The sequence below is a fragment of the Perca fluviatilis genome, chromosome 12 (assembly GCF_010015445.1).
Source record: "Perca fluviatilis chromosome 12, GENO_Pfluv_1.0, whole genome shotgun sequence".
In the NCBI taxonomy this organism is placed as follows: Eukaryota; Metazoa; Chordata; class Actinopteri; order Perciformes; family Percidae; genus Perca; species Perca fluviatilis.
The window spans coordinates 30888573-30912318 of NC_053123.1; the positions used below are offsets into that span (position 1 = coordinate 30888573).

The 23746-nt window shown below is 42.3% G+C and overlaps 1 long non-coding RNA gene across 1 annotated transcript in view; it reads left to right on the plus strand.

The window, feature by feature from the left end:
• The first annotated feature begins 9491 nt into the window (after positions 1-9491).
• LOC120570442 overlaps positions 9492-23746 on the plus strand; it is a 40278-nt gene continuing 26023 nt past the window's right edge. Inside the window, exons 1-2 of the long non-coding RNA XR_005641064.1 lie at positions 9492-9616; positions 23404-23478. This is a non-coding gene — a long non-coding RNA (uncharacterized LOC120570442). The remainder of the gene's footprint in view (positions 9617-23403; positions 23479-23746) is intronic.

Sequence of the window (23746 nt, forward strand, 5' to 3'; positions counted from 1 at the left end):
TTTACGCTATTTCTGTTTCATTTTTTTTTTTTTTTTTTCGCTGTCCAGTAACCTCAAACTGCGGACGGAAAAGCTGCGTGCTGCGAAAGATTTATTTGTCATTTACTGTCACCATAACATCCTAAACTTTCCCATGGACAATCCCTTCATCAAAGACCTCGACGGTGTGATGCCTCTGCATTAACACGCAAAAAAAAAGTACCTTTTTGTCGAAAAAAAAAAAAAAAACCTGATTTCAGAGCACGATGTGGGCAAACAATATCTGATTTCTCTGTTAAAAAAAACAGCTTTGTTTCCTCTTAGGTCTTTGTGCTCTTTAGCCTCAAATTTTGTGTTTCAGTTGATGTCAAGAGAAACTTCAAATTCAACAATGCAGATTTTTGTCTATGTAAATGACTCTTGTCCCTTCATTGTTTATGCGTGGTTAAGCTGCGCGGGAAACCCAACATGTATTAATTCAGTACAAAAGAACACTATCAGATTTATGATAAACATACGCAGTGGCGGTTCTACACCATTTCAAATAAGGGGGCCAGGATTTTAGAGGATACATTAACCCTTAGAGAGCCACCATAGACCCAGTTCTGTCTTATTTACGGGAGGCAGGGGATCTTTAGGGGGGGATAGTAATTCCGCCAGATGTCCGTTTCCTTCCTCTTTCTTTGTGTTGGCGTTCTAACCTCCAGTGGATTTGTGAGGACTATGGTTAACTGCTCCTCAGATCTCTGCAGGGTAAATCCAGACAGCTAGCTAGACTATCTGTCCAATCTGAGTTTCCTCTCACACGACTGAAACTACTTTTGAACGTACACATGTTCCACCAAAACAAGTTCCTTCCCGAGGCTATTTAGCAGAGGCACCGTGGCTTAGCGCCGCCCAAGATGATTGTGATTGGTTTAAAGAAATGCCAATAAACCAGAGCAGGTTTTTCTCCCATCCCAGAATGCTGTGTGGACTCGCCAGACCCTCCTTCGCAGTGCTGTGGAGGAAGGTCTGGCAATGCGAGACTATAGCTGTGTTCGAAACCTTACCTAGGTACTGTCAGGGCACGCCCTCATACTCTGCTTCTGACTGGCTAGTAGTCCTTACCTAGGTACTGTCAGGGCACGCCCTCATACTCTGCTTCTGACTGGCTAGTAGTCCTTACCTAGTTACTGTCAGGGCACGCCATCATAATCTGCTTCTGACTGGCTAGTAGTCCTTACCTAGCTACTGCACATGTGCGACTCCCAACAAAGTTGGAACAGAAGTGAGATGTCTCACTCTGTAGCTAAAACAGAGAGCTCAACACACAGGGTGAAAAGAGGAGCTGCAGCAATGTGCAGTACAACTAAAATATGGTGGGTTTTTTTTTTATTAAACCATGTGAACCTATTCTGATATAACCTCTAAATGCAATTATGAACCTGAAAATGAGCAGAATATGAGCACTTTAAAATGGTTTCAAAACAGTATCCTGGAACCAAACTTTGACAAAACCTTTCCTCTGATCTTAACTATTAGTCCAAATTATTCATAATTTTTTTCAACACATTTGTTATAATTTCATATAGATGAGGTTTATTGACCATGAATTAGAGAAAAAAAAAAACAAGTGTTAGGAAACGAAAGCCCACTCCATTTTTCCTTTTCTGTTTTTGCGGGTGCTTCTGCTTCTTCTTCTCCTCCGGGAAAACACGACCGCGTTGCATTGTGGTATACAGTAGTAAAATGTAGGGACCATCGTATGTACACTCAAATTAGCTGTGCATTGTGGGTATTTTATAGTGTACTATATAGTGAAGGAAATTAACCGTGGAGAATTCGAATCATTTTTTGATCATTAAATATGATCTTCAACATTCAGTGGAAAATAGCGTCAACATAAAACACAGCACTTTCAAACAGGAAAGCGGAGTTCACTTCCTGGCGAAAAACAAAATACTTTCACTTTTTCTTCCCCTAAACTTAACTAGTCATTTTGGTGCCTACACTTACCTGTCACTATCCTACGTTTTGGTGCGCATACGTTTTCGTACGATATCATACAGACCCGTTCATGAGAATGCGTTGATCCTCGAGGTTACAACACAGTATTTTATCTGTTTCAAAAAATGGTCTTACTACAATAACATGGCTACTGTGGGGACTGACATCACCACACATGAATACAATTGGAATCATTGAATCCACAAGAGTCCTACCCCAGTATGCAAAACAAAATATTCAAATACACCATTTTAGCATATAGTGGGTGTGTCTGTAAAGGGGAGACTCGTGGATACCAGATATATTGAGGTTAGAGTTCAATGGACCCCTTTGAAAACCAACAACAAACTAAGTGTTTCCAAACTTTTTGGGCTGCAACTAACGATTATTTTCATTGTCACTTAATCTGTAGATTTTTTTCTTGATCAATCGATTAGTTGTTTGGTCTATAAACGGTGAAAAATGTGGATCAGTGTTTCCCAAAAGCCCGAGATGACGTCCGCAGATGTCTTGTTGTGTCCACAACTCAAAGATATTTAGTTTACTGTCACAGAGGAGAGAAGAAACTAGAACATATTCACATTCAACAAGCTGACATCAGAGAAAAAAATTATTGAAATAGTTTGTGACTAATTTAATAGTTGACAACTAATCGATTAATCTTTGCAGATCTACTAACTTTGGAGAGTTATTTATATATATATATATATATATATATATATATATATATATATATATATATATATATATATATATATATATATATATATATATATAAGAATACTCTTCCGAAGCTAGCATGACATGGTTGGTACCAATGGATCTTCACTCTAGCTTTTAAACAACACAATAACATTGCCAGAGCTGTTTCTTCTTATAGGCGGACTATGCGGATGCATAGGATCCTTGCATTAAATAGTTTGGGTCAACTTGAGATGTTTAATTTGAATTTGAGAGAGGTTTTTAACAAATCTAATAACCTGTTTTTCCTCCCAAGGTGTAACAGATTGATGCATCTGCATGGATCATCTTAAAGGTTCGAATCCTTGTAACTTGTCTTCACGGTGAGATAGTTGCTGTGTTTTGATACGGTGTTGTGGAGATGGCTTTCTTTTAATTTTCCTTAATCAGGATTCTGATCATTTACACCATTATGTTTTTCACCCATTGTTCGGTGTTCAGAGTAACTGCGGACACCGCTTAGACCCCCTGAAATTCATGTCATTTAACCGTAGCAACTAAATTCTTGGTAGCAGCTTGGCTGGATCGTTGCCTTCCCCGTCCACACAGGCTTTTTTACTCTCCCACAGAGTGAATTCATTCTCCCATGTGTTTGGATGGCACTCAAGCTCAGCCATCGACACAGTGCCACTGCCAAGGAAGACAAAAAAAAATCCTTGATAGCCAAACGATTGTTAATATGTTATGAAAGAATATCCAATTAGTATGCGGAGACATTTAATTCTATTAACTGGCTCTCGTTACTTTTTCTTTTCTTTGACTTGTGCAGGATCAGACTTTAGATTAAAATAAATGTTCACATCGCAGCAGCGCCAAGGACTTTTACAGTTTACTTTCCGGTGTTTGAATGTCTTCTGACTGGCAGCAATAAAAACAACAACTTCTCGCTGAGTAATGTCAGAAAAAGGAGAGAATGAGGCTTGCATCGAGAAATAGTTTTTAAAGAAAAGCAAGAGTATAGGGAAACAATGAGTGAGAGAGACAGAGAGAGAGAGAGAGAAGGAGAAAAAGAGAGAGGTGCAAGGCCTTCATCATCGCTCGCCCACACATATTCCTTCCACTTCTACATCACTCCATTACCTCCATGTAAATGACAGCTCTCTGTGTCCCGCTGAGGGGAGAAAAAGGCCTATTAACACCGCAGCAGAGAAAGCCCTGGCACTGTTGAGCCCACGCAGAGTGGTCCTCCTTCACCCTCACACTCCCACACACGAACACACACTTGTTCACACACACACACACACACACACATACACATACACAGCTGGCCGCGGGGAAGAAGGGCAGATGCGGAGAAGAGGAGGCGGGCACGCAGGATGGTCATTTAGTAGAAATGCCGATCCCGAAGAGTTTCTAATCTGCTGCACAAAAAAAACAGAAAGCACTGATGAAATCACTCGCCCTGTGCCTTGATTATTGGTGGAAGTGGGCTCCAAACAGTAGGCAGCGTCCTCGCCGGTAAATTAAGCATTCCGAATCCACCTGCCTGCTCTTTTTTTCTCAGTTTTTCTAGCCTCCATGTCTAATTTCTCATCGCCGATGGGGCAAATGTGCACCATGGTGGCAGACAGACTGCCGTGACCGTGTTATTATGTGATATTACGGCGCACGCTAGAGGAAGTTCCCCTCTGTCGAGACGTTAGCTCGGCCATAATTTGTGTCAAAGACGAAAGGCAGGAAGAACAACGAGGCATGTTTGGCAAATTTCTCAGCTCGTTCGTCAAAACACGGTACACATTGGCGCTGGACTGTGACTGCCGTCCCTTCACATGCAAAAGCGCCCAGATACCCCGTCCACTTCCCTTCCATAATATTATGGAGCCGGTGGAAACATGGGATAATATTTGGAGGGGGAATGGAAAAGACAACGGCAGATTATGGACAACATTCATTCCCTCTCGCCAGCCCCTCTCAGCTGTGTTTGGGTTGCCGCTGCCCTGCTAAACCACGTTTGGAATTTCTGATTGCAACGTCAACACACGTATGTGTTTTCTCGCTTTCTCTGCATCCAGTGAAGGGAAACTCGTGGCTGCTGGATCCCAGGGAGGAGTGTGTGACTATCACCTTTTATTCGTGCAATAATAAAGCTTCCCCCAACTAGGTTGTTTTCAAGGCTACGGAGCCAACCGGAGGTCAAATGGTAGAAAAAATACACTATTGATGTGGAAATCTGTGTGCACAGATTAATACACTGCAAAGTGAAAGAAATCGGAAGACCGCATACTAAAGATGCACTCGTGGGAACTGGGGAACATGGACCTCTGAACTTCAGAATAAAAGGGCCGAATGGGTTAGATGAAAGCTAGTCTGGATCAACGGAAGTACATTTCCAGATACGCTTGTCCTTCAGCTTCCGCTCTCTGTGTGTGTCGCAGTTCTAAAAATCCCTTCACTTCGGGAAACAACGACAAGCTTCGAGCTAGCAAGCCACACGCTGAAAATGGCAAGTTTTGAAGAGAATTTGGATGGTGCAACCTGCTTGGTTCTTTCGGGGAATGATTGTAAAATAATGTGTTTAGGGCATTCCCTCTCTAACTGGGACGTTTCGGGACCGATTGGTGGGATTGCTGTGGACCAAGTACACACGGAGATACACTGTTAAGAGCTAATGAGGTTTAACCATGTACATTGTAATTTCCCCACTGGGGATCAATAAACAGTATAATTATAAAAAAAATTATAATTATCAGTTAATTTAAATAGCTCACGTTACTGTATTGTGTCAACAGTTAACTTCATTTAATATTGTACGTGGAGTTTTCTTTTGCGGGGTGTAAATGTTCCACCAAAACAAGTTCCTTCCTGAGACTATTTAGCAGAGCCACCATCGCTGCGTCCCGAGTTTTTCTTCTCCTATCCCAGAATGCATTTGTGGTGTAGCCAGACCTTACTCCACAGCGCTGTGGAGCTAGAGCTGGCAATACGAGACCAGGTAAAAGCAAAACTGAATGGTCTGTGTCCAAAAAATAGTGACAACGCTACAACGTGTCCAGTATACTGCAGATAATAGAGCGACAATCAGCCACTCAGAGCAGTGTATAATTATTCTAATTTGAATTAGATGCTGTGGAAGTCGGTGTTTGGTGTTTTAAGCCCCCAACATTGTCTTCCAGGCAGCGCTGCATGGAAGACACTAGGGTTAGGGTTAGGGTTAGGTGCCTTGAAGTCGACGGTCGCAGCGCTGTCTTGGAAGTCGACGGTGGGGGCTTAAAACACCAATGAGCGTGGACGTCCTACTCAATTGTTAATGCACAATTTTAATGTGTGGATGAAGTTCAGGCCAGATGAGCTATGTCGGGTAACAATGGCTAACATGATGTGACTCGATTATTTTTGGTCCGTTACACACACTACATCCCTGCCTCTTGAGAATTATGTTCATAAGCCACTAATTTTGCAACAGCAAAGAGCCTTTGACAGATTCCATTTTGTTATTAACATCATGAGGAGATAAAGCCTAGAAACACCAGGAATGTCTTCAATCATTAGTTCCGATTTGCGCGATTACGAATCTGTGAACAAACAAGGCACATCGCGGCTTCTTCTGGGTCGCGTGATCAGCAACAGGTGGATGTTTTTAAAGCTTCTCGCCACTCGTGGACGCACATCTTCGCAGTTATGTACGACTTCACTGGACCTATGTTCTACTACGTATTTATTATTATTTTGTCCGTACCCTTTTTTTGCACATTAATTCCTTCCACATTTTTCAACATAGAAACTTCATTTGTTCATCAAAACGTTCAGCACGATTAGGACATTCCTGCTTTTATACAAAATGTCCATAACTTTCATAATTTCCAAAATATTCAACATGACATCATGACTTCGTGTAAACATACACGCACACTTTGCGTGTTTTCTGTACGCATTTTGAGCTATCCGCGTGTATGTCTACGCTGTATACAGCGGACGTAAACATACAAACCACTTGCCGTGTTATCGCGAGAAGAAAGCTATGGTTGGGTTTTAGGAAGCGTTTTATGAAAAACAACGGTTGGGTTTAGGATTGATCAATCTGCTACTTAAATTTCATATCTTCGCTACAGCATAAATTCACACGCAATCGCAAGGTAATGTAAGTCAATGGAGGCCAAACGGCGTTGATAAACACGCTAAAAAGCGAGTATGCGTCTTGATAACACGGCAATAAGTGTCATACATACGCCATTTCATGAGATCAGTCAACGTTTTTGGTGGGAAATTTTCCCCATTCAAGTGAATGGACGGAATTTTCTAATTTGAGACAAATTCATACCTGCTATCTACTCATTCATACATTCACCAAGAAACACCATTTAAAATGTTCCACCTCTTTCACACATTCGGGGTAGCGTCAGTCTTTCAGCATGCAACATTCACACCGCAATTTCTTCAGAAATTGCATTCTAAACGAAGACATTCTGAGCAAACCGTATCCACGCTGGCAGCTGAAGCATGATTAACATGTATTGCTTGTGTTTTGGCAACTCAAAGGACGTGGTTAAGGTTTGGTTTAGTTTAGTTTATTTGTTTCACAGAACATAAAAAAACAAATTTCATTGAAGAAATATAAAATGACATGTGAGGGTGTGATAGAAACCTGTAACGGCTTATAATAAAAACATTTTTTTTTTAAAAACCAACCAAAGGACAGACATTACATTAATGTAGTCTTACAAAAACACATTTTTAGTGTTGGTGTGCAAAACTGATATCAAATCTGAATTGTAATCAAATCTGGACCTTGTGAATCAGAATTGAATCAATTCAGGATATCACAGCCCTAATATTTATTGCATTATATTTTATATATATATATATATATATATATATATATATATATATATATATTGATACAACTCATATATTTAGGATGGCTTCAAAATGAATCCGTGCCGGGGTTTTTTTTCCGTGGCGCATGGATTGCTAAACTGAGTGCAAGGTTAAAGGGGTGATGGAATGCAAAACTGATTTTACCTTGTCATAGTTGAATAATGAGAGTTTAGTGGGTAACTAGGACATACATAGAATCTCTAAATCTCATTGACACCTCTTTTCTCTGCAAATCTCACTATTTGAAACTGCCTCTGAAAACGGGCGAATCTCAACGAGCCCCATAGTTGACGTCAACTATTGCGGCTCCTCCTCATTTGGCTCTAGTCTCTGTGTTTGTCACGCCCCAACATTTGCATAGGCTACACAACTGACCTGAGATCAGTTAGTCTTCTGAATCTAGGTCGTGCAGATCTCAGAAATTGTATACATTGTTCATCTGCTATTTTACCATTAAATTCACTTCTGAGACTTTTTTATGCGAGAAATCAACTCGCATAAAATATGGACCGTTTTACGAAAATTGATGTCTAATTGCAAATGCTGGTGTAACAAGCTCGCTGACCGCGCTCTCACTCTCACACACGGGCCATTTAGCTAGCAGGAAGAGAGGAAATGCAGGCCCTGGAGCTCTGTCAGGGCAGCGGCGTTTGGTAGCTAGTCCATTAGCCCAAACGGTGACTTTGCGCGGGTATGAGGTGCTGTGGGCTGCCAGCCGTGCCGGAGCTCAATCGAGCTCACAGCAGGCCGGGGGTCTGTGGAGGAAGTCAGGCCGGGCGGCGAGGCAGCAACACAGGTATAGTTGATTTCTCGCATAAAAAAGTCTCAGAAGTGAATTTGGTAAGGAAACATTGCAGTGTCTGGAATATGAGATTCTATCGCGTCTCTAATGTGTGTGATAGAATGTATTGTGTATTGGGGATTCGCTCAACCAATCAACACGCGTCTCTAATGCGTGTGTATGGCGATTTGCTCAACCAATCAGCGCGCGTCTCTACGTGTGTACGGGGATAAGGCTCAACCAAGCAGCGCGCAGCTCATCTAAATATTCATGAGCATACCATATTTGGAAGAAAAGCTCTTGTTACAAATAGGGCCAAAACACAGGGATGCATAAGGGCCAATAAAATATCAACCAGGCCATTTTCAGCCCAACCAATGTTACATACCCCTTTAGGAGACCATAAGGAACAGTGTGAAATACCCTATATAATCATTCTATCACCCCTTTAAGCAAGGTTTGTGCACAGATTTCCACACCAGTTTTTCTTTGCTTCTACCGAAACGATACATGAACTCGTTACAAGGCCGTTTGCAGCTTGTACCGCCAATTTTTGGTCGCCGTCCTTTATTTGTCTGTCTTTCACATTTTCCCGTCTCTCTCGCGCTCGCCCTCTCTCCTCAGGATAAACAGCTGAGCCTTTTAAGAGTATACTGAATGTACTGGAGAAATTAGCTAGACGTTGTATAGAGAAAAGAAAGGCAGACTAATAAAGAAAGCAAGAAAGTGTTTAAATGTGTGGAGGTGAATGGCTGGCATGGCAGCAACACACACACACACATATATATATACATATATATATATATATATATATGTGTGTATATATATACTGTATATTCACAGACAGACACACACACACACACCATGTGGCGTGGGGGGAGGAGAGAGACATTCTAGTTAAGACTGCCTTCACAGATCACTCTCCCTTGCATAAAGAGGGACAACTTTATTGAGCGCAGCAACCTGAGGAAGAATAGCGAGGTGCAAAATGCGACGAGAGACAAGCTGGGTCTGTTCTGTTTGTTTTTCCAGAAGAAGAAAAAAGCAGGAGAAGTTTGAAGAGAGCAGCAGAGTGAGAGAGAGAAGGCCTTGTAGAGCATGAGAAGGGAGGAGAGAAGAGAGAGAGGAGGGAGAGAGAGAGAGAGAGAGAGAGAGAGAGAGCGAGAGAGTGAGGGGAAGGGGGAGACGGACAAGAAGAGAGTCGCAGAGAGACAGACAGATGGAGGAGAAGCATGCAGCGGCAGAGAGGAGGAGGAGAAACAAAGCGTGTTGACTGAGGAAGTGTGCATGCCATGCTGGCCATGTGCTCAGGTAGGTCCCATCTACATCTCTTCTTTCAGCACAAGTCTCCGATTGTCACACGTACGGGCTCTTTCTCACTGCCTCTGTCTCCCTGCTGCGTCTCTTTCTACCAAACCAAATCAGTAATAACCCAAAAGGTAGGACTGCCTTTTCTTGTTGCTGTTCACAGGCTTTGGTATTCAAAAGGGTTGCAATTTGTCGTGTGTTTTCACTCACCGGCTTCTTTTCCCTCACCTTTTCCAGCTTTTAAATCCCATTTAATTTGGGGTGGGGGGGGATGGGGGTTCATGATGTCATTGTCAGTGGAAGTTTTTGTTTCAATGTTGCATGATATGATTTGCAAAACCAAAAAAAAGTGGAATTGTTAATGTTAGCATGATGCCACAGATGCAGTGCAAATGAGGACATTTTATTCAGTTCTGGCTGTCTCTTGCCGTGTGTGTGTGTGTGTGTGTGTGTGTGTGTGTGTGTGTGTGTGTGTGTGTGTGTGTGTGTGTGTGTGTGTGTGTGTGTGTGTGTGTGTGTGTGTGTGTGTGTGTGTGTGTGTGTGTGTGTGTGTGTGTGAGATGGTCTAGTATACTGGTAGGATATTGGCAGGACTGAGGAATGTGTGAGACTTCGCCCCAGATCTCTTTGTTCCCTCTCTCTCTCATTTTCTTTACCCTTTTTTCTCTCCAGGGTTGCACACACACACACACACACACAGTCAAACCAACTCTTGCAGAAAACCAGTTGAAACTTCCCACCGGCGGGAGAGTAATGTCTGGAATGTGATTATCACGTATTTGTGTTTATTTTATCACTGCGGGTCGCTCGCAAAGCAAAGAGGAAACCAGATCAGGCGCATGCCCGGCACTTTGTGTTAAAATGTGTGTGTGTGTGTGTGTGTGTGTGTGTGTGTGTGTGTGTGTGTGTGTGTGTGTGTGTGTGTGTGTGTGTGTGTGTGTGTGTGTGTGTGTGTGTGTGTGTGTGTGTGTGTGTGTGGGTGTATTGTGTGCGCGCGCTCAGTGGTGGTGGGTGGGGAGGAGATTGGGTGGGAGGGTAAAGAGTGAGAGCTATTTGGCAGTGCACGTGAGTGTGTGGGTGGTTGTGTGGGTGTCAGGGTGAGTGGGTGCAGAGCTCTCGTTGAGTGAGAGCACATGTGACTCGAAGTGTGTGTGTGTGTGTGTGTGTGTGTGTGTGTGTGTGTGTGTTGTGTGTAGAAGGTGAAAAGTATGTGTGTGCAAAGGTAAGGTGATTGTGTTCTTCCAAGTCCAACCGGGCGAGCACCTTTTGCATCAGAAAGAGAAGAGGAGGGGAAAAAAAACAACTTGTTTTTCCAAACCTCTCCGTCTTTTTTTTCTGTTGTATATGCTCATTTACACGCACGCACACACGCACGCACACACGCACGCACACACACACACACACACACACACAGTTCAGGCGCCTGTCAAACCCAGTGCATTCCTGAGCGCTCGAACACACAGAGTCTGAATGGTGGGATGAATGCGGGGAAATTCAGCTGAAACGTGAGGACAAAAGCCAGGGGGACATTTAAGAGGGTTTAACTCCGCAGAACCCTGGGAATCGGGGAGGAAACACACACACACACACACACACGCACATACACATGCACGCTTGCATTAACGCATGCCTACACGTGCACTGAAATGCGAATAACTGAAGTCTGCAGTGTGTATACATCCTGACTCACACACACACGTATATGTACAGCCGCGGCTCCAACTGGCTGTTAGAGCCTGGAACAGAGGGGAATTCCCAGGGAGGAGACAGTGAAAACACACACTACACCTCTGCCTTCATATACACAATGGGCCTGGGAGCCAACATACCAGCACTGAAACACTACTGGTGGAGGTACTGTGTAGCCTTACCACCACTGCGGTGCACCAGTGACTTCAACGGTAAACCATTGATATCTACGGTACGCCACTGACTTGAATTTTACCAAACCACCGATCGCTCAAGGAGAGTTCTGCAAGCGACAAATTCTCAAAGAATGGCGGAGCGCCGTTGCACGTTTTGTCAGCCTCACGCGTAAAAGATCAACCGGGACTGAGTTGTCAAATAGGCTTGTAGAAAAGCACTTTGGCCAGGTCTTGAAAAAGGATTTTGTTCGAGCTGCAAAGATTAATCGATAAGTTGTCAACCAATAAATGAATCGCCAACAATTTTTTATAATTGTCAGTTTGAGTCGATACATTTCTCTTTTCTCTCTTCTCGCTTGTAAAATGTGAATATTGTTCTAGTTTCTTCTCTCCTCTGGGACGGTAAACTGAATATCTTTGAGTTGGGGACAAAACGAGACATTTGAGGGCTTTTTGGGAAACACTGATAGACGTTTTTCACCAATTTTCTGACATTTTATAGACCGCGCATTTCATCGATTTATCGAGAAAATAATCGACAGATGAATCGACGGTGAAAATCGATCGTTACTCGCAGCCCTACTTGTCATAACTTTTGAGTTGAAGCGTTTCAGCTCAAAGCGCCACTTTATGAACGGTAAAGAATGCAGAGATTTCCAGCAGTCGCATCAAACAGAGTTTTTCGAGCCTCCCCCCGGAAACGCAGATCTTTTCTGCTGCCGTCATGTCAACGATGCATTATCAAAAAGCTCTGACGTAACAACAACAACAAAAAAAACATTCCCCTGCTATCGACTTTTTCTCAGACTTCAAAGCGAGGATATCTGGAGGGTTGCGATGTCATCAGGTGTTTGTCGTCCACGTCGGGGGGGCCAGACAGAGAAGAGACGAGTTCAGTGGACATTACAGGTCAAACTTTCACCCGGTGCCTCTGATGTCCTGCTGCGTGCATGCTCGCTGTGCGTATGGTGTGTGTGTGGTGGTGGGAGGGAGGTGGGGGGGGGGCTGGGTGCATTTGTGTTGACCTGGAATCAATATTGCTCACTCACGGTCAGATCAATACAGACACAGAAGCAAAAGAAAAAACACAGCCCCTCTGCTAAGAAACATGAAGGGGAACGGGTGGGATTATCCCCAATCACTGTGTGTGTGTGTGTGTGTGTGTGTGTGTGTGTGTGTGTGTGTGTGTGTGTGTGTGTGTGTGTGTGTGTGTGTGTGTGTGTGTGTGTGTGTGTGTGTGTGTGTGTGTGTGTGTGACAAAAACAGTTATGAGTTAATTATTTCCAAAAACACACAGCTATCTTTTTGCATTAAAAACTCAATTTGTGCATGGTTTATCTTAGTTAATTTCATTCGACAAAAGGCTCTTTGCAAGCTATGAAAAACCTGCCACTGTTGCTTCTCCTATAGGCGTCTTACACATGACGGTCAGTCAAGGCGATATCCTAAATTAAAGCGAGGATTTCAGAGATAACCTGTCATGTATGTTAAAAGGGTTACATTTGTTCTGTCGTAAAAAAAAAAAAAAGGCTTTACAGAAGAAGAAAAAACCTGTCAGTGCACAATATTTCTGGGAAGTTAACATTGAAGAAATACCCATCCCAAATACCAGAAACTGAGGTCATAACTGTACACTCATAACCAGATAAGAGAAAGAGTGGGCATGGTAATTTATTCAGGGAATTTTCACAATATGAACCCCTAGCCAGTCGTGATGCTGGTAATATTGTCAGTGTGGTTCAGAGAGCTCATATACCTTTCTCAACCTGCGACGGCGCTGAGAAAACAAGCAGCGAAAACAGTTGTTCATTTCCCAGATTGCTGTATCAAATCACTCTCGCTCTCAAACTGAGAGTGATGAGACAGTCTGGGGAGTGGAGGGTGGGGGTGGGGAGGGTTGTGGTGGCAGGTGAGCAATAACAGATCATGTTGCACATTTCACAGAAAATTTATACAAATGTAGACGCATAAATTGAAGTGCGGTGCAGGTGCAATCCCGCCGCAGGTGTATTTCCCCCAAAACAGTTCTCAGTCAAGTTATGATTTCAAAAAGAAAAAATTTTCATTTTCGAGTTAGATCAGAGTTGAGTGATAACATGCGGGAGGAGATTGATTTACTCATTCAAGTGTCTGTAGAAGTGCATGAAGCTAATTCGGCGTTAAGCGTGTGATGTTTTCGGCTTTGTGCTTTTCAGTTTCATGTGTAAAGATACAGGCCTACTGCGGCGAGTGGGATTCCTCCCTTCTTTTTTTTTCAACCGCTTTTTCCGAAAGCAATTGTGATTTAGTTAAGGTAAAAGAAAAAGGGCAAGAGAGAGAGAGAGAGAGAGAGAGAGAGATACACTTCCTCTTCCACTGTGAAAAATTCTCTTCACTAAGAGATTTACACTTTGGAAAAATAGCCAAAAAAATAGCTAATTTCCCAATGTTAACATCAGGAGAGAAGCTGGCAGTCCTCCTAGGAGAAGGGACAGCAGCTCCACACTGGCAGCTAAATCTGGATCTGCCCGCCACAGCCTGAGGGACCCACCACTATAAGATCCCCACATTACACACTGGTTTAGGATCGTACAGTAATTATATTGTACAAAACTGTTAAGTATTATATTGTGTTATGCAATTGTTTTGTAATGTAGTGTGTTGTATAACTACCAGTGCAGTATAGAATCGATGTGACACCTACTGTATGTATTTAATATGTGATATGTACTATATATGCATTTTCTGTAAACTGCTTTGGCAACTTCTTTGTTCATGCCAAAAAAGCAAATTGAATTGAGAGAGGGGAGGAAAAAGAGAGAGAGAGAGAGAGAGAGAGAGAGAGAAATAGAGAGAAGAAGCTAATATTTTAAAGGTTTTATGATTTGGATGAATTGTGATTTCTTAAAAAAAGCATTAACAAAGAGCTATTTGGTCCTGGTGCGATAACAGAGGGGTTCCCAAAAATTGGCATTTCATGAAGCCTTGATTAAATAGATGCAGATAACCTGAGAAGGATGTCTCAGAAGTGAAATCTCTTGACAGCCCATTTATGTACAGGTCAGTTTGCTAAGGGACCCCCCCTGGAAAGATTGTCAAGGAACCATTGCTTCTTTATATTTACGTTTGCACACAGCAAAGATTAATAAAAAAGAATAAATACATTTAAAAAAAAAAATGCATCTAATTCTGTCTGGAGCTGAAGATAGAAATGCATATTTGTAAGTGGGAGATTTGCTTAGCAAATATTGCAGTTTCAGTTCTTGAGAATATATATTGAAAATAAGAAGAGGAAGGAAACGGAATATTTGCTTTGGAAACTCATAGCCTACGTCTCCTTATCCATTCTGTTTTTTCGCTGGGGGTATCTATTTTTAAAAATTTTAAACAAATATGATTCTAAATATCAAATATGTGGCTCGTTAATTCACTGCATATGATTTGCATCGTTGCGGTGCATGATGGTTTATTAGATCCGAGTGGTTCTGCGTCTAAAGAGCATATTCTTTTTCTATGGTTCGTGATTAATAGTCCTTTTTGCTGTAGCACCAGCATCTATAAAGCCTATAGAAATGTTTTCTGTAGGCTTTCTCCTTTCCCCTTCCCTTTCACTTCGGTTCTTTGCGTGCACCTTTTGTTGTTGTCACCGACAGTGGCATGGCACTATTCAACAGGGTCTCCAGCGGTGGTTCGGGGCGCACCAGGGGGTCGGGTGGTTCGGGGGGGGGGACTGTCCCCGGAGCCTCAGGGGGAGGGAGGGAGATTGTGTGTGTGTGTCTGGGGTTGGGGGGGGCGGGGATTTCTTGCGGCTTGAGGTTGACTCTTGGCCGGCGCGGGGACGGAGCCCCTCTGCGCCCCGAGGCAGCGGAGCTAGTCAGCGGCATTTCCGAGCGATCCGGTGAAAAGCCCCGCAGGCAGGCACACACACACACACACACACACACACAGAGAGAGAGAGAGAGAGAGAGAGACACACAAGGGACTCACATCAGATGAGTAATATTATCGATCCTCCTCCTTTCTCCCGCATATATCTGCGGCTGGCTCAGTCTGATGTACGGAAACTTTTTGTGTTCCGCAGTCGGTGCTGTTTTCTTTCAGCCTCTCTCTCTCTCAATCTCTCTCTCTCTCTCTCTCTCAATCTCTCTCTCTCAATCTCTCTCTCTCAATCTCTCTCTCTCAATCTCTCTCTCTCTCTCTCTCTCTCTCTCTCTCTCAATCTCTCTCTCTCTCTCTCTGTCTCGTGTGTTTCCGTGTGGACCGGATAGATCCAGGAGCGCTTCTGCTGCTGCTGCTGCACTCGAGGAAGGTGTCTGCGAAATCGGGCTGTATTTTTCTTCTGCAACTCGCAAGGCCATAACCTGCAGGTAGCCTACACTACTAACGGAACAGTGTTCGTTAGGATCTGCATTCGGCATTTAAACGTTTAGTGTTATTATTCACCAATGATGAGCAACACAACGAGAGAGCAGCTATGCGTGCACACTGTTTGTTTTCCTGTTATTTGTTAAGCTATAGAATAAATGCAAGCTTTTTCAAATATAATTTGACTTTATTATTACTATTATTATTGTTAGCATATAATGACGTAGGCCTGTACATTCTGTGCGTTGGCATTGTTTGTGTGATCGTGCAGCAGTGTGGTGAGACTGTTGAACATGGCATTGCAACAGTGTGTGGTCTTCTTCTCTGGCTCTGGTAAGACCATTGTGCACTCCTCACGTGCTTGTGTGTGTGTGTGTGTGTTCTTGTGCGCAACCGAACGTGTGTGTGTGTGTGAGAGAGAGAGAGAGAGAGAGAGAGAGAGAGAGAGAGAGAGAGAGAGAGAGAGAGAGAGAGAGAGAGAGGAGAGAGGTGGTATGTGAGTTGGGCTGGAGGAAATTCTTGTGTTTTGGAATGCGTTTACCCCGGGGAGCAGGGAGAGAGAGAGAGAGAGACATACAGAGAGAGAGAGAGAGAGAGAGAGAGATACATACAGAGAGAGTGAGAGACACAGAGAGAGAGAGGGAGAGAGAGAGAGACACATACAAAGAGAGAGAAAGACGTACAGAGAGAGACATACAGAAAGAGAGACACAGAAAGAGAGACATAAAGAGAGAGAAGAGAGAGACATACAGAGAGAGATGTACAGAAAGAGAGAGACATACAGAAAGAGAGACACAGAAAGAGAGACATACAGAGAGAGAGAGAGACATACAGAGAGAGATGTACAGAAAGAGAGAGACACAGATAGAGAGACATACAGAGAGAGAGAGACATACAGAGAGAGAGACACAGAAAGGGAGAGACATACAGAGCGAGAGAGGGACATACAGAGAGAGACATACAGAAAGAGAGAGACATACAGAGAGAGAGAGAGACATACAGAGAGAGAGAGACATACAGAGAGAGAGAGACAGAGAGAGAGAGAGACATACAGAAAGAGAGAGACATACAGAGAGAGAGACATACAGAGAGAGAGAGACATACAGAAAGAGAGAGACATACAGAGAGAGAGAGACATACAGAGAGAGAGACATACAGAAAGAGAGAGACATACAGAGAGAGAGAGACATACAGAGAGAGAGAGACATACAGAAAGAGAGAGACATACAGAGAGAGAGAGACATACAGATAGAGAGAGAGACATACAGAGAGAGAGAGACATACAGATAGAGAGAGAGAGATTTTTTATTTTATGTTTAAGTTGGTGTTTATGCTGTGGTTTATGATTTGCCAGTTATTGTCAATTTCCTCCTGTTTTGTATGTTATCTGCTTTGGGAATACAAGTAATGTCTTGCCATGCCGATGAAGCTCTTTAAATTGAAATTGAAGAGAGACACATACAGAGAGAGAGACAGAGAGAGAGAGAGAGAGAGAGAGAGAGAGAAGAGAGAGACAGAGAGCACTTTGTGATTGCTTCCTCAGAAATAATTGAATCAATTATTTTGTATCGCAAATTACAAATCCAACGGCAGTGACAGTATCAGTTATAAGCTATTAACATGTTTGCAGTATTTTTTTTAATTGTTTCTCTCAGAAGACTAATGAAAACCATGTGCCCTCCTCCGTTTTCCGTTGGAGACGGCGCTGCTGTTTCCAACAGGGGGCACTTGTGACACATGTAGTTGGAACTCGTTTTATTTTTTAATTTTTTTTACGTGCCACTAATGTGTTTAGTTGAGCTTATTCACCCATTATTAAAGAAACGAGGCTTGATACAAAGTAAAACATTGCGCAGGGGAGGTCAAAAGCCAAGGAAAGGCTTCTAGAGATACAACAGTGACAATTAGAAAAAAAGAACAATAAATTAGGATGTAAGTATACATTTATTACTTATATTTATTTATTGTTTGTTTATGTGTCTTCTACTCCCCCCTCCCTCCCCCCATCCCTCCCTTGCTGCTGCAACAGTGTGAATTTCCCCATTTGTGGGATTACTAAAGCATCTTGAACCTTGAATCTTAAAAAAAAAAAAGAGAGAATGCGTTCAAATAAGATCTCAAAAATTGGTTAGTATTGAAATGTTTTTGACTGATGATTATGTAGATCCGTGTCACTCACTCGCCGAGCTTTAATTTGGCACGGCAGTAAATAAAACGGTGATTATGATCATGCAGTCAATACAGATATTTCATAAAAACAATAAAAACAAGCAGGGCTATAACACAACCCTGAGTCTGCTCTATTACAAATTCATTATATTTAAAAAGAAATACCCCAAACTGTGGCATTACAAGATGGAAATATAGACTTAAAAAAAATATTTAAACTTGCTCTGCCCTTCTGTCCATAGCACTGACTCACTGCGGAGTTGCCAGGTTGGGCGGTCTGTCCGGCTCTTAATGCCGAATGTGCTCTTGGACGGTTAGATACATGAAAAAATTGCATTTTGTATGTTCAGGGATGGCAGATTGATAGGTAGACATGCTATTCATGACTAGGGCTGGGCATCGATAACCGAGTCCTACTTGGAATCGTTTAAAAAATTACGATTCCAGTGGAATCGTTTCCTTATTGGAGTCGTTTGGAGGATTTGGTTTCAAATCTGATCACGGTTTCCAAATTTAACATGCGCAAGTTTTGGTTTCCGTAGCAGCCAGGCGCTTGTTGTGCTGCAGCCTTGGAGAACATCAAGCAGCGCTCTAGTCTGGCTTCGTTTTACGTTGAAAAAGCTGTAAAATTGCAAACCACCATTGAACCAAAATTAAAACGTTCCTCTTATTTATGAAAATAGGCATGTGACACGTTTCAACTCCACCGCTCAAAGAATCGGAATCGAGACTCGATAAGAACCGGAATCTAATGAAGAATCGCAATTGGAATCAGAATCGTTAAAATCCAAACGATGCCCAACCCTATTTATGTCTGGTTGTAACTTTTGATGCTTTGCGGTAAAAGTGGCTCTTCTGGGCGCCTGTTAGCTCACCTGGTAGAGCGCGCGCCCGTATACAGAGGCTCAGTCCTCGATGCAGCAGCCACGGGTTCAGTTCTGACCTGCGGCCCTTTTGCTGCACGTCATTCCCCCCCCCCTCTCTCTCTCATTTCAAGTCTAAGCTGTCCTGTCAGAAATTAAGGCCTAAAAATGCCACACGCACAAAAAACAAAAAGTAGCTCTCCTATTGGCTTTGTCCAATCAGCGTGGCTGTCTGGAAACAAATGGCGAAGACCACTGATGTAGATGATGATTGTAGTGATGCCGGTAGATGGTTTCGGAGAGATGCTCTCCGTATTTCATTGAATATCGGTTAAGGGACGTCTGACAAAGTGTGAGATCAAAGTGTGAGAGTGTCTTTGTGTTGTATGAGGGAATCTCTGTGGACAGCTTTAACGTCCCGGCTCAAAATGAACCCCTGTGCTGTCCTCCCGGGTCAAAATGAACACTCTTTTAGACACAGTTTTTACGTTTATGTCGCTTATTTCAACGTTTTTGGCACTTTTTTCCATTAACACCAGCATATTCACCACTAGACTTATTTATTTGCACTAGTTTTACACTTATTTTTTGGGAATTCATGGTCAATAAACCTCATTTATGTGAAATATTCTAATTTTTGTGTAAGAAAAAAAGCAGAAATTATGAATGATTTTGACTAATGGTTAAGATCAGAGGAATGAAGGTAATGGATAATCACAGATCTGTCAAAGTTTAGTCAGGAGAATACTATCAAATTGAATACCAACACCCAAAATTCTATGAAAATAGAGATCTGATCCTTAATTTCCTTTTAGAAGAGCGTCTTATGGAACCATCCATGTTCTTTTGGGACAATTTGGTTAAAAGAAACCCAAATTTATGATATAGAAACTTTGAAAACTTTGGAAAGTGCTGGTCTGTATTCCCAATTTGGTTAATTTTGAATAGGGCTGCACGATATGAGGAAAATATGTAATCATGTTGTTGAATATGGCGATTATGATATTACTTGCGCTAAATAAACAGATATTAAACTGTACTCAGTTGTGCTGCTTTCAGTCTTCTGCTAAAGTGCTATGTGAGATATATGTGTGTTTGTTGTGTTATGGTTGTCTAAGCTACTGGATGCCTAAAATTTCCCTCGGGATGAATAAATTATCTATCTATCTATCTATCTATCTATCTATCTATCTATCTATCTAAAATACAACAAACTGCTTGTTGGATTTAAAATGAATGAAAGGAAATCATTTCCAACGTTCTTTTATTATATTTATTATTAAATTACAAATTGAACTTTGAACTGAATATAAAAGGCAGCACTAAAAAAGATGTGATGTGTTTATTGCGCCAGTTGTTAAAAAAACCCGATGTATTGTTATTACAGCCCCTATTTTTAACATTCTTGTATTTGTTTGATTTTGCAAAGACTTGGTAGCAATCGTGCATAAGAGCCCATTTATTTCCCCCTGTGGTGTCGACAGAACTGTTCAGTTAATTTTGCTTTTTTGGGCTCTGATGACGCGTCAGAGTGCAAAAACACTTCGCTGTCGCTTGTCCTGTGGAAAAACACGTACAGTGTCTCCAACACGTCCACTGCTCACGAGCTCTGTGGCGACGCATTCTTCAGATTGGGCTTTTTAAGACAATTTTATTAACCGTCTAATAACTGAACATGTAAAAACACATTTGGTGATACATGGTTTTTAGGACGCGACGGTTATTTTCATAGTCGATTCATCGGACACATATTTTCTTGGTTAATCAATTAGTTGTTTGGTCTATAAAATGTCAGAAAAAGGCGGGAAAGGGCGCCCGGATAGGTCAGTTGGTAGAGCGGGGCGCCCGTATATAGAGGTTTAGTCCTCGACGCAGCGGGCCCGGGTTAGACTCCGACCTGCGGCCGTCTCTCCCATTCCATGTCTTCAGCCTGCGAAAAATGCCCCAAAAAAACCTTCTTTTCACTAGCATGTATGAACACCACTAACAAACTTATATCCACTAGTTTTACAATTATTTTTGGAATTCATGTTCAATAAACCTCATTTATAGGAAATGACCTAATTCTTGATTTAAAAAAAAGCTGAAATTATGAATTATTTAGACTCATATTATAATTATAATTATAATATATAAAGGAAGGATCATCACAGACTTGTATATGTCAACGAAGTAGAGAGCCGATCTTTTGTTGTACTTGCAAAGCCCGTTGTATGGAATCATCCGTGTTATTTTGGGGTAATTAAAATTAAGTAGTTAAAGAGAAACCCGTATTTCTTATATAGATATTTCGATAACGGGTCAAATTTGACCCGAAGACAACACAAGGGTTAACTTCTAAATGAATGGCCAACTATTCATCGGTTTGAGTCATATGTTTATAAAACATAAAGCAAAGAATTCTCTGATTCCAGCTTGTTAAATGTGAATATTGTTCTAGTTTCTTCTCTCCTCTGTGACAGTAAACTGAATATCTTTGAGTTGGGGACAAAACGAGACATTTGAGGTCACCTTGGGCTTTTTGGGAAACACTGATAGACATATTTCAACAACTAATCGAGAACATAATCGACAGACTAATCGACGATGTTAATAATCGCCAGTTGCAGCCCCTAGATGTGTTGCTGTTTTCAACAGGGCTGCACCGTATGAGGAAAATATGCGATCACGTTGTTGATTATCGCGATAACGATATTACTTGCGATAAATAAACAGATATTAAAATGAACTCGGTTCTGCTGCTTTCAGTAATATGCTAAAATACAACAAACTGCCTGTTGGATTTAAAACAAATGAAAATAAATAATTGAACATTGAATTGAATATAAAAGGCAGCACTAAAAAAAGAATGACAGTTCAATTTTAATGTGCGGTTTTCTACTGATATTTTCTTTCGATTTACAAATAATCGGTTTGTGTCTGTCGCGATGTGTCGCAGCCTTTTGCGATGTGTTTACTGCGCCACTTGACACCGGAATCACACCGCCTGCGTAAGTGTCGCGTTGCGTAGATACGAGCCTGGCCTTTTACCTCTCTCCTCTCTACTCTCTCTCTCTCTCTGATAGAAAGAGACAGGATGAGTGGGGAAACTGGTAATTGTAGTGTGTGTGTGTGTGTGTGTGTGTGTGTGTGTGTGTGTGTGTGTGTGTGTGTGTGTGTGTGTGTGTGTGTGTGTGTGTGTGTGTGTGTCTGTGTCTGTGGCCCCATGCATACTGCCTGTGGCGGCTGCGTGGCGTTTTCTATGTCTTGGCACACCAGAAACGTGTCTGACGCGGCGCTGCTGCTGCTGCTGCTAGCCTTGTCTGTACACATGGATGTTTCCCATTGATAAAATGAAATAATAGCGTGTTCTTCAACTTTATTTTGTCAATATTTTTGTGTATGTACGTTTGTTTGCACGGGTTTGACGGCAAAATAGGCTACAGAATATTTCGTTCTGTATTGACAGGTGCAATATTTGAACATCCATAATTATTTATAATTTTTTTTTAATTACATTTATATATCTGCATTTATGTCAAAACATCGAGACTTTCAAACATCAACATGTCATTTATTAATATGTATTCGTGTCAAAACGACATATAAACATCTTTTCCTGTTCTATTTTGCCTGGAAACGCTTCCAATACGCTTGCGTGTCGTGTGAAAAAAAGGCGTCGGTCCTATTTCTAGCACGCACGCGTTTTCGGCGCGGCTCGAGGCGCTGCCTGAGACGTGCGTGTCACGCAGGCAGTGTGGAAGCTCTAACCTGTTAACATGGGAGCCCAAATAAAAACGGACACGCCACGCAGCTGACACGCTCACACCACGCTCACGCCACGCAGGCCAGTCTGTGGCCGGCCTTGGAGCTGACCTTCCCTCCATCCAGGACCTGTACCGGTCCAGGGTCAGGAAAAGGGGCACCAAAAATCTCTGCAGACCCCTGTGCAGGAGCCCTTACGCCTGCAGTGTGTTCCCGGTGTGAGATTGCGGTGACGATAAAAAAAATATATATATATAACGATATATTGTGCAGCCCTAGTTTTCAATATGATCAATAACAGGATCTGAACACTGAGTACTCACTGAGTACTCACTGAGTACTCACTCACGGCAGCATTTTAGGGGTTTTGGTGCAGTTGACGTGTAAATGGAAAACGTGGCAGCCTGTTGCGTCTACTGTACTTGAAACTTGGACAGAAGTTAGTGCTTGGATTCACTTTTTTTTTTAAGCGGACAGACTGGGGTTAGCATCTCGGTTGGTATTGGACACAGAAGAGTGTTTCTGGAACAGCGCTGGGGAACAGGGGGGGGGAGGGAGAAGGACTGCTAAAAGCTCGCCCACACACAAATGTGAGATATTCTAATGAGCAATCTGGCCCTTCTGAATATTATTCCTCGTCGCGGAACAGGCATGCTTAAACGTGTGACATTGTGCGAGTCGGTCTCTCGTCAGAAATGTTTTCTAGATTTCAGTTGGATGAAGGTGTCAGTGATGAGAATATTTCAGTTAAAAAAAGGCTCAGTGCGATGTGAGTGACGTGATCCTCTGACACCTGTTTTCACAGCCTGAAGTCTTCATGATGCACATCAGCGGAAAGGCGGAAAAAAGACGAGGGCGATCGAGGGCTCCCGAGCTGCTGGTAAGAATCACACACTATCTTTGATTTTTTTAAATGATGCCAAAAAAAAAAAAAAAGCTTGATAAATGTTACCTTTTGTCTTAGATTTGCCTTCGCCTGTTCTTACATTATTGCAATCGGTGGATGAAACTTTTTCAAATGTAAAAAACGCTATAATCTTATGCACACTTTGCTCTGCTTCCATGCCATAATTTGCCACACGTTTTTTATTAACGCACAGTGGACTAGAGTTTCCTGAGACCCAAGATTGTGCATCTGACAATAAATA